Here is an 18,191-nt window from a genome sequence, read left to right on the forward strand (position 1 = left end):
GTGTGCTCCACCACGTTGTGCTGTCCCTGGGCCCGAGGAGCAGCAAGGCTGTGTGTGGTTGGTGGCCGTGGGGACAGCTGCCCGCAGCGCCGTGCGGCTGGAAGGGGGGCCGTTACACTGTAAGAGAGTGAGTAGCAGGTCTCACAGTGAACCGGTCTCTTTTCCTGCTGTGTCATGCCACCCTGGATGACTCCAGAGTAAGAGGGACAGAGGGAGAGCTGGGCTGGTGTGTGTTGGGGGAGAGTAGGAATTGTGGTTGTGAAGGAGTCGTCGCATTTCAAGGGAATAAACGATTCTGGTGTTTGAGATTTGTTTATTTAAGTTGCTGTCTGTTTCTTTAGTGCATACCTTCCCTCATAGGGTGTCTCAAACAGTAACTCCAGGTGTAGGGGGATGAGGTGGAGGGGAGGATTTTGTTTTTTGAGATGTGCCAGGTAGGACAAAGTTTTCATCGTTCAATCTCGGTTTGGCAAAAACCCTTTAGAATGGCAAAGCAGATTCCCTGCAAAAGCCTTGATATGAAAGTCATTTAAGATGCAAGTCAAGAGCCCAGACATGAGATGTGAACAAGACTTATGGGGTCATCCAGCTTGTCAACCTATCTCCATAATGTGACTGCTGGCAATTTTGTTCCACTCTCTCAGGCGCTCAGGGAGACGAAGACACAGCAAACACAGCTATAACTAAGCAATTCATTACTTCTTTTTTTTTTATGCTGCTCTGTGTTCTAATAAAATTGGTGACATTTTGGTCGGTGTCAGTGGTGACTGACTGTGTCTGCTTTCATACCTTCATATTATACATTCCTGAGAGAGAGGAGGGTGAAGTATTGCACAAAGGTCATCTGTCTCTTCTAGCTTCTCCTGCCTGACAGTCTGGTACCATATTTATTATCTCTGTATAGTGGATCTTTGAAACAAAGTGCAAATCAACTTAGATGACATTATCTGTATCTACTGTGTTATAAAACCATATTTATCAGTTTAATGCTACAGCCATAGCCTAGTGGAGATTATGGTAGGTGATATGCACAAGAGATGGTCTGAAGTACGTGAGTGATGTTCTGGAGAAGATCCAGCTGTGTGATCATCAGAAAATCCTAGTTTTAAAGATATATTGTGGCACAGGAGCTGTTATGTGTGAGTACGGACAATGCAGAGATGCAAATGCTAAATTTGTTTCAGTGTTTACTGCATCATTTTCCTTACATGTTTGGAAAACATGAGTCAAGGAGTTTGTGTAAAATATGTAGCACATCAATCTTTTCCTGCAATTCGCTCTTTCAGCTGCCTGCTCAGTTGGAAGCATTATTTTTATCTCTTGTTTAAAAATGAAAACATTGTGTCTACAGTTTAGGCTCCCTGCTGTGGCGATGATTTTAAGTGTGTAGCTATTCTCAGATCTTAAGACATGGCTGAGAACAATTTTGCAAGCTGGTTCATCCCTTTGGCCTCTGATACATCCTTCCCCCTAGCCACGGTCCCAGCATGTGCTAAGTGTGGCAGGAAGCAGCTTGCAGTTCCCTACAGATCTTTTCTTGGAGGTGGTGTAAGGATCGTTCAGATTTACTGCATCTCTTGGTATTTGGAAAACAAAGAGCTGTGTATGACCAGAAAAGAGCAATCCACAAGTGTTTCAGACTTCAGTTTTCCTTCCCACACAGCCTTAGCTTCAGATCAGCATGTGAGGAGCCAGGGATAACAAGGGGCCAGAAAAAGAAGATATGAAGGAAAATGGTGTTGATGAAACAGAGTGTAGTACAGGACTACTGAGGGTGGGAAGGGTGAACAGATGGGAAGGAGGCAGATGAAAAGATGATTTCTGAAATGGTTTCCCCAAAGACCTCGCATCACTTGCTGCTGCTTTGGAGAGAGGACGGCTGCACTGCAGGCAGGCCCACAGGAGCCCAGCTGGCTGCTGGACCTGCCGGCTGGCTCCTACGGCAGCGGGAGCAAGGAGGCAGCCTCAGCCTGGCAGCTCAGGAAATATTTTATTAAAATAAAAAGTTTGCCTGCTTGGAGGAGCTTTTGGAAGCTCTCAAAAGCAACAACTAGGAGTTCAGATCTTACTTTCGCCGCTTTGGGATGCAGAGGTCAAAGTTTGATCTAATGCCAGCAATTTGTTTTCATTTTTGTTAGAAAAGGTCTCTTCAGGAGTGAAGCGATATTGATGACTTTTACAGCAAACAGCTAAAGTAAAATGTCAGCACAGCATCTGTAGTGGCTGAGGGAGCCTGTACTCTCTCGTGGCTCTGGAAGGAGAGCAATATTGAGTTAAAATGGCTCCAGGGCAGAAAAAAAGATGAGCTCACCTAAAATTAGATTAGAGCTCTGGCAGCAATAAATCATTTGGAGAGAAGGCTGAAAATATTTTGTGTGTTTATTTACCTTTTTTTTTTTTATTTGCCTAAGTGCTGGCTTATGTGAGAACCTAAGTGACCTATTTCTGGCAGAAGCCTAGTACAATCAGTGTCATCCATGAAGATTTTGTACAAACCTCTGCCATTTGAATTATGTTCATTTCTGTTCAAGCCAAAATGTGGTATCACTGTAAACAGGAATATTTTTGTTTCACTCATGCCATTGTTGCTCTTCTTCATTATGCTGCTTCTGCACTGTTTTTGTGTTCAGAGCTGCTCAGTGCAAAGTTTTTCAACGTGTTGCCATTGGGTGGGGCCAGGGTTGAGCTGGTGTCTGTCACACCATGGCTATGATGTAGGACGTCATAGGTGGATTCTTAAGGTGTGTTCAGGCAGGTATTCTCAAAACCAGTATGCTCATTTTTCAAACCATTTGAGTATGTTGCTGTTACTAATTTCTGCGCTCCATAACAGGTGACACTGTGAAGTGCCCAGTTTTGTAAGCACATGGAAGAAAATACTATTTCTGTATTCACATCTCGCAGTACTCTGTAAATTGCACGTCTGGCATCATCAGTATTTAATTCTTCAGTAATTATCTCTATTTTGATAGACTGATCCTAGTTGCTGTCTGAGTAGAAAAATAGAGACATATTGATGATAAATCAGTAATTATTTCTATTTTCTCATGATAGAAGAAATCAGCAATATGTTATTTTATATCTGTGTCTCTATTTTCTTCCATTTTAGCAAATGCTGAGCACTTTGAGGATTTTTCATCTCTGAAGTGTTTCATAAATACGAGCTGGATAAATATATGAGTATTATCTTCGGGTATGGAACTGTTCTTATTGCTGTTCACAAATGAACAAGCAGCAACAAATTGCATTTTTTTTTTTTTTCCTTCTCTGGTTCATTGTTGTATGTTTTCCTCATGTTCCAGATAATTTCAGAGTACAACAGAAATTTTCTGGATAAAATAATATTTATCTTCTTGCTTGGGCCTAGTTCTAAGAGGCTGTTAGCTTGATTTATCACACAGTTGTAAGGTAAAAGTCTGTGAAGTGTGTTTTGCATCAGCAATGAAATAATCTTTTGAGGAGATTAAAGCTAAGATATATAGTACTCTGATAGTAAGTTTTCCTGCCAAAAGTTTACACTATAATATATCCAGACAAAATTAAGATGCTATTTGACATAATTTGTTGTTCTGTAATTCTGGCAATGAATGTAATGATTTTAGGATTTCTCCTACATTCAAGAATCAACAAATACTGCCGTTATAACCTTTCAGGGCTCAGATATCATGAGAAGACTCAGAGAGCATAGGAAATCTCTCTATTTTTTTTCCTAAAAGCAATATATTTGTTTGTGTGCAGTAGGCAAAGAAAGTCCTTTTGTGAGGAAAGTATATATCTGAGCACTGTCTGGATGTACAATCCTTTCTTAATCAGTATGCATGGATCTTCTGTAAACAGCAAGGGTTGTCTTGAAGGAAAGGTTCCTGATGGAGTACAGTATTATAAGCATTTACAGATTCCAGTAAGGTAGAAGAGGTAATTGTCTCTTTAATGCATCTCTCAAGCAAATTCAAAGTGAAGACAAAATGTACTTCAACAGAGTCCATAAATTTGTTTAGGTAGGAATCAGAGACAAATAGACAATGAAATACTGAATTTTTGCTTAATTTAATCATTTCAGTGTCAGCATAATTGAAGAGTGTTAACTTCAAGTCTCTTTCATCCTCTTTGTCATCTGAAAGCATTTGTCACTATAAACTGATACTTAGTGGGAAAAAAATGGGGGAAGGGAAATGTGCAGCACTAAAAAAAAAAATTGGTTTGTTATCATGGTCATTAGAGAACCTTATGAAGAAAGATTGCTGCTTTCTACCTTCATTAGCAACCTGACAGGAGCTCATGGTCCATGATGGATTTGTTTGCATAATTCTGTCTATAATTTCTCTGCTTATATAAACATAAACAACTTCAATTTTTAAGTATGTAATTATCTGAAGAAACTATTTCTCTAACAGTAATTGCTTGCTGTGCTATTGAAACAGATTTGTATGGAAGGTGTCCATCGGTGTTCAATGCTATTTTTTCAGCAGATATTACTGCTCCTGAAAAGCATTGCAAGGGGGGTGCGTCTCATTTTTACAGAGGCTTGACAGGAATGGGAGGGACAGAGCCCTACTGTACAGATACTCAAGTGTGGTGCTATGCTCATTAATATTGGTGGAAGGCCTTGAAATTTAAAAGAATTTTGTGAAATAGTATGACTAGATCAAGAAGGAGTTTGCAGCAGTTTAGGTTGGACTAAGTTCAAACTCGTGAACTTGAAGTGATCCACACCGATATCAGTACATTCTGTTCAAGTATTTTATGTTTAAATTGCCCAGAAACTTAGAGCTTTACCTACAAGCATGCTTCCATTTAAACAGGATGTCTCAGCCCATGCTAGCTGAGGTTTTGTGCTCTGGATTTCATTCCTCCTAGTGCTGGAGGAGGATTCTGTGACTGAATATTTCATTCAAGATTTTTTGAGAAGCTTCCTGAAAGAGTCAGGACTAGGGCTTAAAATTTTTTCGATTTCTAGTCTTAAAAACACTAAATCCGTTTGTCTTTCTGACATTATACAATAATGCTGCACCAGTACTGAACCAGCATTCAGCTTTACAGAATATCTGTAATTTAAATTAACAGCAGCATTCATACTATCACACTTCCTACAGCATATCTGATTCTGAAAATTAAAAGGTGAAATCACTTTGTCAAAAAGCTTTTTTCTTCCTCAGATGACTTGTTTAATTATTCAGCATTCACACCAGGAGAGAGCAAATATTGAGGGAAGAGAACACTGGTAGGTTCAGCATCTAGAAAAGTCTTAAGACAGGTGCTTATTTCTGGTTTTCTGTCAAGGCTTCACAAATTGTGTTCAACTTCTCTAATACTAATTAAAATTTAAGCCATTTCTGACAGCGTTTCTAGCGTTTCACTGTAAAATACAACTTTTAATTTTAATTTTGTTTTAGAGAATGTGTTAGTCTCATGTCAGTTAATGTACAGGAACAACAGAGAGAGAAAAGATTTCTAACAGTGTTGTACAGCAGATAGAACTTCAAAATAGCCTCTGTAAAAACTGCAGAGGCCACACGAAAATGTAGGTAACACTCTAAGGTATTCAACAATGTCTACAAAGAATCTTTGTATTTCTGCCTTTGCTTTGCCAAAAAGAGCCATACATCATCTCTGTTGCTAATTCTGTGTTGGATCAATGTGCAGCGCTCCCACTTCTTGCGGTGGAATTTTCCAGCACTGAATAATTGAGAGGTTTATATTGTAGTCCTTGAGAGCAAAGGCAGATTTCATCTTTTTTTCTTTTTCTTTTTCTGATACCATCCTGCCATTGGTAGAACTAGTGGAGCTCCACCACTGACAGAAATGCTAGAAGGCCCCTCTGGAAGGGCAGAGGCCACCTCCAGCTCTGCTTCAGGCATGCTGCTCACAGTAGGTCTGTAGGCTTTGGGGCTCAGTTTTGTGTAACTATTCTGCAGATGAAAGCATGGAACAGGATGCAGAAGTGGAGGGCTTTTGGGTCTCAGCTAATAATGGAAAAAATATTCTGAACGTACACCAGAGATCTGCACTGCGGGAAGGAGGAGTGGGGAGAGCTTTTGCCTCACAGTTGCTATTGATTGAGGATTTAAGAATCGAAGCACATTTTGCAGTTGTAAAACTCAATAGAACAGGACACTTACTTAGACTGGGATGCAGTAGAAGAATTGTGAGTATGCCAGAGGAAGGGCCCACAGCATGTGTTCAATGTTAGGGCAGAGGAACTCAAGAATAATGTGGCAGTAACTGAAGCTGTTCTGCTGACCAGTCGTGGTATGTTAAAAAGTCCCAGCGCCTTTACCTGAATTTTGTTCAGCCTTTGTCACCGGCTCTTACTGTTTGCCTAAACTACCCACATGAACAGCATCCCTCCTCAATTGCAAGGATATTTTTATTTTGACTTACTGATGGTAGTTACATAGAATGTATGAATTTATATAGCAAGTGAGCAATTGTTTAAAGTTCTCCTCGGTTTGTTTGTAAGTTGAAATAATGCTGATAGTATGGGTGTGTGAAGGAGGCAGCCCTTGAGTCTTCCCAAAGAAAGCAGCTGGTTTCCTTAGCAACAGGCAAGGATATGTGATACCTCTCCAAATAGTTTTTCACGTCTTCCCAGGTCCTGTTCTCTGTTGTGGCTCACTCATTATGCACCAGAGCAGAAAGCATTCCTGCAGCATGAGCTAATTGTAATGCGTGATGGCTGGTAGCTGTCATTGGTATTGAACAGAAAATAAAAAAGATTGAATTTGCTGTCTGAGTGTCTGGTTCTAACAACAGCTTGATTATTTCTGTTATTACTAGTGATACATAGTCCCTCCTGAGGTTTCACTTCCAGTGGGTATCTCTGGCATTTGTCATTATGAATGATAAGGATAAACACAGGTTTTCTTGCTGCAGACTCTGGTGAGGGTTCTTTCATGCCTGATAGGATGTAGATTGAGAAAGGTAAGAGGTATTTCTTTACTTGGCCTTGGTTGCCAATCCAAAAGCTTAGCTGTAAATGCGAGTCATTTTATGTTAATTCACTCCAGAACTGACAAATAGAGCTGCTGTTGCTGCTTCTGTTTATGTGTTGGTGGCAAGATATGGCTATGTCCCGATCAGGAATGTTATTTTCAGGATGAAGAAACAAACAAGCTGCACTACTCAATATGTTGAACTGCAGTTCCTTGTTACACAGTGCCTTTTTTAGAAGTTTGAATCCCTAGTGCAACGAGTAATGGGAAATTAGATAAGCTTTTACTCTGGTACGTCTGGAAAGAGCTGAGATTAGAAGTACTTTAACACAGATTTTCATTCTGAATTTTTACATATTTAATTTAACCTTTATTTTCAGTGCAGTTCCCAGGATCCTAGTGTCTTGGTTACAAATGTGGTCTTTTGATTACAGTCTTTTGACTACTGTCATGTAAATGCATAAGGACAAGAAAAGGAAAAGAAGCCAACCTGTGCAGTAATGATTTTTGTGCTATAGTCATATGAAGGGGCTACAGCTAGACTTAAGGCACCTCTTTGCTAAGAACTAGGTATATATATAAAGAAATTTTCTTTTTTACTCTTGGGACCAAGGAGAGATCTTGCAGGGCTAAAAGAATGTTAAGGCAGGTACCATGGTGGCCATCCAGTTCAGGGCTGTTGTTCACCTCCAGAAAAGTTCCTCAGCTTAGGTAAATCAGAAAAAAGAAAGAAAAAGCTTTTACTGTGGCAGCTGTTTATTCATTCACACCTGTAAAAAGTTGGGCATCCAAAGCTCCCACTGAGTGCTGAAAACAGGAAGCACATTTTTGGGATTGTAGGTGTAGGATCTGTAAGTGTGTTTTCCTAAATGTCACTGTTTGGAATAATTTGTGGATTTGAAACTGTTTTAATTTCTCGTTGTCTTCAGTCTCAGTGTTCCTTAGATTTGCTTATACAATGAAAACCCACAGCCATCATGAGAAGTGAGTAGTGGACTTCACCTGTGAGTAACAGTAGTCTTTTTCTTGTAGCAAATAATCTCTTTCTGAAGGACCTTAGCCCTGTGGCACTGCATAAGGAAAAAAAAATTTAAAAAAAAGAAAAAGCAGCCATTTCTGAGCAAGCAAATATTTAGGCTATATATATATTTGTATCCTTGCTCTTTTTGTCAGTCTGTGTTATCAAAACAATTTGTTACCCGTGCTTCAGCACTGTCCTCAGGGCTTCCAAGTAGCATGCAGGACATCTTCAATAGCATCTGCTCAACAGTGCTGCATTTCCAGCTTTCTCTTTGTTGAGAGCTACCTTTCATAAGGTACCGAGTCTGCAGGAGTGCAGAAGACTGGATTTTTACAGGTCCTACAAAGGAACCCCCACAAACTGAATTTTTAAGGCTCCCAAGTACTACTTTATAGAATAAGAAAAAGAGGGGAAATGTATTAAACTGTAAGAAGCAGTGTGCTACTTCAAAATGATTGCTGGATTAATAGTTTGTATCAAATGGCAATTTTAATTCTCTCTCTATTGGAGAAATAGAAAGCAATTAATCTTCCGTAGCTCATCGGGAAAAATAGGGGCTTACACAAGATCTCAGTGAAGCTGTTCCTTCACTTAACCTTGAGCTGGGCAATAAATAATTATAAATGGCAGCTACATCGCAAGGCAAAAGTAATTTGGTGAAATAGAATTATCATCTAATGCAGGAATTAGAAATTTGAATTAGGTTTCCTGATGTTCTTTGTTCCAGAAAAGTATGAATTTGATTGTGATCTGTGCATAAAAGAGTGGAGCTGGGTTTTACAAAGCGTATTTTATATCCAAACTATCACTAGATGATTTATATTGCAGTGTTGACATAGGCAAATGCTCTTGTGCTCTCTCAGCTACAACTCACAGAGCCTCTATTGAAAAGACTTGTTTTACAGAGGAGCAAGGTGATGTCCAAGGTGCATGGGTACATTAACATCTGTCAGATAATTTCCTGCTCTTCACTAAGGGCACCATATCGTCAGTACTGCCTTCCACAAAATTTTCAGTGTATCCATCATATAAAGTTTCTGTTCCACTGTGGTGTGCTGCTGAGGAGAGTAAGGATACAACTGAGTGTTGCTTCATCCTGAGCTTCTCTCCCCTGCCCACACAGCTTCACAGGACTTCAGCCTTCCCCCTCAGTGCCACACTGCCATTCCTTACAGCTCCCATGCATGCCTTGCAGATCCCAAAGCAGTGTTGTTAACCTCTCTTCACCTTGGGACTTTTCAGCCAACTCAGTGGAAACTGGTCAGTGAAAGGATCAATGAAGCATGTATGATACGGGTCATCAGTTCATATCATGGAGCAGTGCACAGGATACTCTGATAAGGAGAGGTAAAGGATGTGAGGAAAAAAAATAAATGCAGGAGTGAAAAGAGCTGTATTTTTTTACTGCAGAACCATGCCTCAGCATACTGGTCCACGAGAGCAATAGGCAGGAGTTGTTCAAGCCCCAGGCTAACTCCATAAAAGTGGGAAGCCATAAGTTTATGTCAGTTTCTGTTCAGGAGGAAAACATTCCTAAACATAATAAAGCAAATATTATTCTGCTTTTCTTTGTATTGCTCATCTCTGTTTCCCAGAATCCATCCTTGCAATATAAGGAACAAGAAATGTGTTCCTAGGAAACACAGCTAGCAATGGCAGTGGGTTTGCAGGACATTGTTGAGTCTGCACACTAATTTCAAGGAGACAACGTATGTCTGTAGTGAGCCATATTTATACTTCCAAGGTGGAAACTTCACAGTGGTAAACACTCATCTGTATTTATCCATCCTGTCTAGGTGTTGATAGTGTGCTGTGGAGCATTTACAAACTAAACTGAAGATAAAAGTCAATAAATGTAATGTGCAATTGCCCATACACTCTTCGTTTCCTCTATGCAAATTTGAGACTAACCAAATGGCTACAAAGGCTGACATGGTATGTCAAAAGTTATGGAACTAAAGAAGTTATGGAACTAAAGTTTGTACCTTTTTCCCCCCTTTTCCCCCCCTTGGATGTATTTATTTGTTCCATTATAAGGAAGAATGTGGAAGTGCAGAGCTAATAATTTTTTATTAAGGTTTTTACTCAGGCTACATGTGGTCTTTTTAGTCTTTAAAAAAATCAGTTAGCTGACCAATTTGAAACCTGGAAGAGGGCACAGTTAGTCCAATTTCTGTCTGCTCAATTCTACTTGGTCCTGATTACTACATTGCATAAGTTTACAGTGGTGTTTGGAATGCATTAGACTGCCATTTTTGCTATAATGTGGCCCATTGTGTATCTAGAAAGAGATGATTTATTGGAGAAACGGGTGTGGGTGCATGGAAAAACAATTTGCCTTAGAGAGTTGTTTCTAGATGACTAGTAAAATGTTGATTCCAAGTAGGCCATAATTAATCAACAAGAACTCTTTTCCTGAGTTTCTTCCTGTAGGTAAACAGACTCAGGACATCCATCAAATAGAAACTTAAGAATGAGGGGGGAGCAGCCTGAGTCTCCAGTTAGCAAAGCAGTTGTATTTCTTAAGCAATACCAGCAGGGTGCTTTGCTGAGTGATTGCAACATTGGCTTTGAAAACAAATCCTGAATTTCTTATTTCTCGTAGGTTTCTTAAACTTTTAATGTACTTCTAGTGGCTGCTGCATGCCAAGAAGGTGACCAGTGGCACAAAAAATGGGCTGGTAAACCAAAATCTTTGTCTGATATCCCCTCAACTGGCCTCACACCTTTTCTTTCAGCTTCTTTTCATTATGTTGTGGTGTGCAAGTACATCAGTCGTTACTTAGTGAGCTCTAATCACACTGAGCTCACTAAGCACAAAAGTAAATGTCAAAAACTTATGTTGATAATCTGGTTTAGAGCAGCTTTGTCACAGTGCTTTCAAAAGCTTTAGGTCTGGAGATTGATCTGGAGATGAAACAAGTGGTAGCCCAGTTTTGATACTATACTGTAGTAATCTGGAAATCTCGGTAAGTTTTGTTAACTAGAAATGTGATTTCACTTAATTAATGTCTGTTTTGTGTTGTGAGAGATCGGTGATGCTGAGAGGTAGGACTTTACTGAGCACACTGTGCTAGCAATGGAGCAGGGGTGGATATTGGTGGATCTGCCATGCAGGTGGTTGATTCCCAATTTTGTTTAGTAGCTGCAAGAGTATGTCATTCGTCTTCTTTTTCAGCAGTTTGGGAATTAGATTTACTTTTTAATACCTAGAAGTCAAAGAACTTCCAGCCATCCTTTGTTTAGGGCAAGGTCCATAGAGCTTAGTGATAGAGAAAGATATCTGCAAGGAAGGTGGGCTTTCTGGATGTAGAAAAGGGGGGAAAGTTTGAGTGTCCATGACAGGAATCAGCCCTCAGGAAACCACCTGCTTAATCTGCAAGAGTTGACTTCTTTTCAAAAATCTGAAGAACTAGCTTGCTGGAATGAATCCCAGAAGTCCAACAGTTAGGTGAGGTCATGCATGTAGTTTCATAATTGGGTTGTGCTGTAAATGAGGAAAAGCCATAATGTTCAAAATTGTTGTTCAATTCCTTAGGTAAAGGTCATGTGTCATATCATTTCAGTGGTTTTTGAAACAAGGGATACCTTTAGATTAATTTTGCAAAGGTGCCCATGAATTGCTTAAGAAACTCCCTTAATCTTGATGCACAATGAAGATAGTAAAAGCGCTGTTTCAGGATTCGGTATATCAGCTGAATTTTTACCTTTGCTCAGAAATTGGCTATCCAAGCATTTTCTATTGTTTTCTAGTGTCTAAAGAAGGACAGAACTAAGATGCCACATCTGTCCTTTTAAAACCTAGTTTATCTAAACACCTGTAGTTTCTACAACGCGCTCTATCTGTCCTACTAGAAACACAGCCTGTGGACTGCTGGTGTCCTTGAGAAGGATTGTGTTGGGCCCAAGAGCTGTCCTTTTGTTGCATGACTGTTGGGGTCTTCCGAGGCAGAGTTGAGTGATTTGCTTCCTTAGGAACAGTAAATTCTGTTTGGATCCCAACTGGCTGGCAGCTGATTTTTTAACACCTTTAATATGAATGCTTTGGAGTAACCCCAAGAAAAGTCTTGTGTGGAGGGGGTTTTTTTCCAATTTTTTTTTTCCGTATGCCTTGTGTCCATCTGTTTCTTTCCAAAGATGAACCTCTTTTTATGATTCACAAAAGCTCTACACGTGTGCCTTCTGAGTATGAGGAGAATGTGCTTAGGTACGTCTATTCTCCCCCATGTGATTAAACTAGGAGGAAAGAAAACTTGTGGCTTCAAGCACCAGTTCTCCCCAGGGCAGGAGGTTAACATTTGACAAGATGACTGCCCTTTTGAAGACTCCCAGCAAAAGCAGATGCAGATTTAATCGAGGCTTGATCTTCTGAAATTCACTTTGCCTGCTCAGCCTGCTTGTCACAGGATTTTTCCAACAGCTCACAAAGGATCCATCTGGAGAAAATTGCCAAGCAATGTTTACCAATCCATCTGTGCTCTTGAATGTCTAGACCTGTGTAAGGGCTGAGGTAAAGTCTTTATAAGTTGTCATGCTGAAAACCATTTTGAAGTTCTCCTGTGGTTTGCAATGTAAGAAATGTAAAGATTAGAAAATCTGCTGAGGCATTTTTCAGATTCATTCCAATTCTTCAGCAATTTGTAGGGCAAATTCTCTTGTAGTATATATGATTATTACATAATTAAATACTACATCTCATTCATGTGCCTAAGTCACTGGAATTAAGGTTGTAGGGACTACTTTGATAGCCTTTTTTCTGATTTCTGAATATTTAACTTTGCTCCCTGGTGCTCACTGAGGCTGTACAGACAAAAGTGCATCGACCTGTATTCCCATTTTTGAAAGCTGGAAATATGACCCCTAAAGAGAATGCAACTGTAGCCAAGCAATGACAAATTTCTCTCAGTTTTCAGTGCTTGATTTTCATTTCAGGGATCCGCTTGTCTCTGTACAGTTGTCAATGTGTGTGGTTTGCTGCGGATTTATTTATCAAGCTTTTTCTTACAGTTCATGCATCCCTAGCTTTAGGAATAATGCAGTTCCCTGCTGAAGCGTCTTTCAGGAGTGAAACTGCTGTGATCACACTGCAGAAGAGCAGGGCTGGCATGAAAGGAATCTTGGGGAGTATGAGATTTCTCTTTACTTTGGACCTTAACCTTCTGCTGGTGTGAACTGACATTTGGGCAGGTGCATCTACAAAGACCATCCTGCGCCGTCAGAATTCTTATTTGCTTGCAGGGCTTGGGAAAGAATGGTGCTGCATACCAAAACGTCTGTAGGTTTTTCATCCTGGCTATTTCAACCTTTGGTCTTGAAAAGCAGATTATTATCTATTGAGTTAGAATTGTATTTATATTTTGGCAGTATGTTAAAATAGAGCCTTAGCAAAGAGACACCAGTTGCCCTTGCCTGAGAAGTAATATTGATTCCAAGAAGATGAAGAAGCTTTTGTTGTCTTGTTACAAAAGATTGTAATATTGACATAACAGAAACTGAAAAATTGAACATAATATAGGGGGAATTTTCTTTCCATTTGAAGGACAGCACTGCAAAGAGATGCTTTACAGTTACTAAGCTGTAAAAGCATGTGGCAAAGTGCTCTCAGCTTTTATACTGTATTTACCTTTTATGACAGCTTTCCAGAACCACTGTCTTAGGCCTGGGAATCCTGCTACTATTTTCCTTGGAGACCTACGGAACATGACATGTATAGAGCATTTCTAGTTTTTGTATTAACTAGTTTGTGTTGCTGAGCCCATGAGTAAAACCATGGCTAGATATTACTGAATACCTAGTAAAAAAGAAGCAGGTAGTGGGGACAATATACCTCAGCAAGTTTCAGAGACCACATTCTCTCCTTTCCTTTTGATGGTGATTTCTGTGGAATCTTTCCTTGCAAAGAGAATAATGAAATCATAAGTCCATCACACTGTTAAAAGATGCTGGGTTTTGTTCTGTAATGAGATCTCAGAGGCCCAAGACACCATTCCTGTTCTCCCTTTGGAAGAAAAATGAAATGCAGCTGCAGCAGCTAGGCTGGCTGCTGTGGCCAGAGAGGCTGGGGAAGCTGTAAGAGGAGTTGGAGATGGAGCAGTAGGTTTCCAGTAGATTTGGCTCTTTAGACAAAATAACATCTGTGCCCATACAGAGAAGTTATCCTTCCGGGGAATTGTCCTGAAAGACATTTCAAAGACTGCAACATAGAAATGGGTTTTTGGGAAGAAGGTAGATTTGGAACCTATTTAAGAGTGAAATCTTCCGGGGAACAGGGGATAAAGTGAGTGTTTTCTGGGTTAGAGTATGTGGGAGCATTATAAATAAACATTTTCTGGGCACTTCTCCTGTGGCTACTGGAATGCTGTGAGGGTTATTTCATTGCTTCAGGACAACAAGTCACAAGCAGGTGATGGGACAGGAAAGGGTATTCCTGTTTCTTGTGTCTTTGAAATAAAGACAAGGGGCTATGGCAATGACTGCTACCTCCTAGCCAATTTGCAGTAGAGGGGGAGGATCCCTCCTCTGCTCAGAGGTAAAGTTTAGCAGAATATTTCTAGTCTTTTGGTAAGGTAGAATTTGAGGAATGTTGCCAACATTCCTTTATTTAAAGTGAAAAACATTAATCTGAAAGGAATAGACAAAAAAAAGACAGGGGAGGAGTGAATTCCTTGTTACATTTTTGATATCCAAGTTGTTGTTACTGAAGAAACAAAAATGCTCTCAATCTTCTCCCTTGCTTGAAGTAATCTATTTATGCCCTGTATTTCTATGAAGTGCTGTAGAAAAAAATCATAATTACAGTGTATGAAACTAATTCTTCTACACTGCATTAAGTTTAAAATAATGTTGAATCCATATTTCCATTAGCTAGCAGTGAAAAAACTATTAAGACTAAGACTTAACACACAATCAGTTCAATTCCTGAAAATGTTTCTACAGAAGCATGGTGCTGCAGAGCTATAAATAAATGGAAGTCATAGCCTGAAATGTGCTGTAGTATCTGTACTACCCAAAATTTCAATTCAAGAAAAAATGTACTCTCTTCTAACTATTAGATTAGAACTACAAAGGGGGCAGGTTCTAATTGGTACTGAGCTCTTCTTTCCTACATGCTTCAGGGAAATTAGGAAAATTAGTTTTATCACTTTGGCATTTTCTCCAAGCCCCCATCTGTAGAGAAATCATTTATCTCGCTTATTTTTAAAGTATCAATCTGTGTATAGGTGTTTTACACCATTTCAGTTACGGTGTCACTGGGCCATTTTTCATCCAGAGCATGTAAATACAGAAACACAACTCGCAGGCATTTACTGGCATAAACTCCAGAAGTGGCCAACTTCTTCTAAAAAGTTACATGGACTCATTCTGTCAGTATGCCATATGCCTGAGGTCCTCAGGTTATACAGTAATGGGTATCACAGAAGTAGGATAGATATTCATTATCACTTCCCACGGGAGTGTTTTGGATTAAATAAATTAAAAATTCCCACTAGACAGAAAGTCTTCGTTAAATGTGCTTTATTTTTTGCTGATGAGCTCATTACAGTATAACTGCTGACAAACCTCTTCTGATCCACAGCAAGATGTAACTGCTTTGGCCCAGTCATTAATTTAGGACACGAAGATGTGCTAACTAGTATGTCACAATGGGAGGACTGTAATAATTGGAGGCAGATACAATCTATTAAACTTTCCCTAGTAATATGAGAAAAGCCTTGCACATGGCTCTCCATAGCAGTGTCCAGGGATATGTTCTCTTCAAATGACACCCCCTGAAGAACGAGTTGACTCTGAAGTCAGTCTTTATCTATGCTAGTACGTCAGAGGGTAGATTTTAGCTCGAAGTGTCTTAAAATAATTTTTCAGTGGTTTACATTAGTAAAATCCTGCTGTGGGTTAAGACTTTGTCATCATGCATTTTCTGTGCTCCTTTTTCAGTGCTGCTCAGAGCCATGGGAAGAGTATGGTTTTTTCTCTGAGATTGAACTCATGTGATCAGTGAACAAGTGTGCCCAGCGACTTGATTCCCTTGTAGAAAGGGTGTTGCAGGTGGTGACTGCAATGTGGCCAAGTCCCCATCCCATTCTGGGTGTTAGCAGAGCTAAACCACAGCAGCCCTTGGGTCACTTTGCCCACCGTGCTGAAGCCGTGCAGCAGGGGTGCTGTAGGTCCACAGCCTGCAGGTTGCTTCTGTGCCTACAACGTAGAAGCAGGAGACAGTTATTTTCCAGCTTCCACTTAAGAGGTAGCATCTCAACTGTGACCTTCTGTGCCAAACTTTGTTCCAGAGCCAATCTGTAAATGCTTTGTATGTCAGCTTTAGCTGGGAAGTCCCAACCTCTCTCACCATCGTAACATTATCTTCCAAAAAGCCAATGAAAATATAGCTTTGATGTGTTTCTTTTGGTGCTCAGATGCCATTGCATGTGAGGTATTATCATGAAAACCACATTATCACAGTAACTCAGGGCCTTGGGGCATCTGATGTTGCCAATTGCCTTCACTTCTTGCTGGTATGTAATTTATCACCGGCGTGGCCTACCCTGCTAATATGTGCCCTTTGTGGGCAGAGGCGAAGCTAATGTACTTTCAAAGTGTATTTGAATTGCTTCCATAAATCACAGCTGTCACTGTGAGCAGTTTTATCACTTGCCAGAACAATATGTTACGTTTATGCTTTATAGTCTTGGAACTCTTCTGAACTTTTGTGTAAATTGTAATGAATCATAACTTATTTTATCAAGCAAATTTGAGCAGCCCAGGGTTTTGTTTAATTACTATTATTATTTTATTTTTACATGGAAACTTTGCCTAGCTCTGTAAAGAAGAGCATTTTTATGGGATATGCTTTATAGTTGTAGTTATTATTTTTTATTAGTAATTAGCTCTAAGAACACTTGCGGTTTGATTTCTGTTTGTTAATTTTCATTCTCCTAAGAAGTTCACGCAGCTGGGGTAGCTTTGTTTTTGTAGGCCATTTCCTCTCCTACTCTGCTGTGTAGCAAAAAGAGCAGCTACATGGCAATCATGGGCCGTGGAGTTGGAGATAGGGAGGAAGAGCCTCCTTGCCTCATAGATTTTATTTGCTAAGTGTGCAGAATATCCACCAAATTAATCAGTTGTGTGGATTTAAAATAAAAAGCCTTGTGAAATCCAGAAAGCACTTGCAGGAGAGCCATCCTACCTGGGAACTGAAGGGTAGTGTAACAGGGAAGTCAAGAGTACTTATTTGTGCCTAAGGCGTAATTAATGCCTTCGTCTGGGAGTGCTTCCCCTGAATCATAGGAAGCAGCTGGGAGCATGAACAGCATGAGTCCTCAGAGCTGTGCTGTGGTGCCCTGGCTCAGGCATGGGCTGGGGAGTGGGACAGCTGTGCCTCAGCAGCCAGAGCCACTCACCTGGGCAAGGAGCGGCTGTGCCCACACTGCCTGCCCACCCTGTCCCTGTCGCGGGTGTGCAGAGTGGGGCTGTTCCCATCTGCCAGCTCAGCCTCCCCACCAGGCAGGGTCCTGGTAACATCACTGAAAACTCTGCACAGACACAAGCTCATCCATCATATTTTTCTTCTCCTTCCTTAGTCGTAGATCTGGTTATGAGTGTGACCTGTGACTGGTTTAGGACTTCACTGCAACAAGAGACTCTCCTCAGCTCTTCTTTCTCAGGGGTGCTCTGACATTAAATGCACTGTTTCCAGAACAATCAGTAAAATATCTCCTTTTTTACGGCCATGCTTAAAATACCAGTGAATATTTATGAACCAATTTGCCATGGCTTCTCTGCAATGGGAAAAAAAAAGTGGGTTTTTTTTTAAATTGATGCAATAGCTCATTCCAGAATATGAAGACAAGGTCTATAAAGTAGTCAGTTTTATAATTAGAAAATTATTTATTTGCAGTGGATATTTGCTAAAATGTGAAGATTGTAGTTCTCTGGTTTTTAACATGAAGAAGATAGGCTAATTGTTTAAAGCTGAGCAGCATCTCTAATGGGAATTTTTAGGTGTAGATCAAGTTCCTTGTGATGAGGAGTAGTCTAAAGGTATGACTTAGGTTTGTCCTTTTACAGAAGTTAGTGTTTATTCTCAAGATTTGCGCTCAGAATGAGCACTAGTTGCTAAAGAATGTTCTGCAGATGTGTTTGCAGATCCTGTGATTTTCTCTTTTCAAAAATTTTAGCTACACAGACATTTTCAGCAGATTGGCTAGGCACATCAGCTACCACTTCAGAAATGCATGTCGTAA

General features: G+C 40.1%; 1 protein-coding gene across 35 annotated transcripts in view; it reads left to right on the plus strand.

The window, feature by feature from the left end:
* ARPP21 (cAMP regulated phosphoprotein 21) overlaps positions 1 to 18,191 on the plus strand; it is a 200,375-nt gene that overhangs the window by 163,871 nt on the left and 18,313 nt on the right. The gene's annotated exons all lie outside the window — the stretch shown is intronic.

This window comes from Corvus hawaiiensis, chromosome 1, assembly GCF_020740725.1.
Source record: "Corvus hawaiiensis isolate bCorHaw1 chromosome 1, bCorHaw1.pri.cur, whole genome shotgun sequence".
Lineage (NCBI taxonomy): Eukaryota > Metazoa > Chordata > Aves > Passeriformes > Corvidae > Corvus > Corvus hawaiiensis.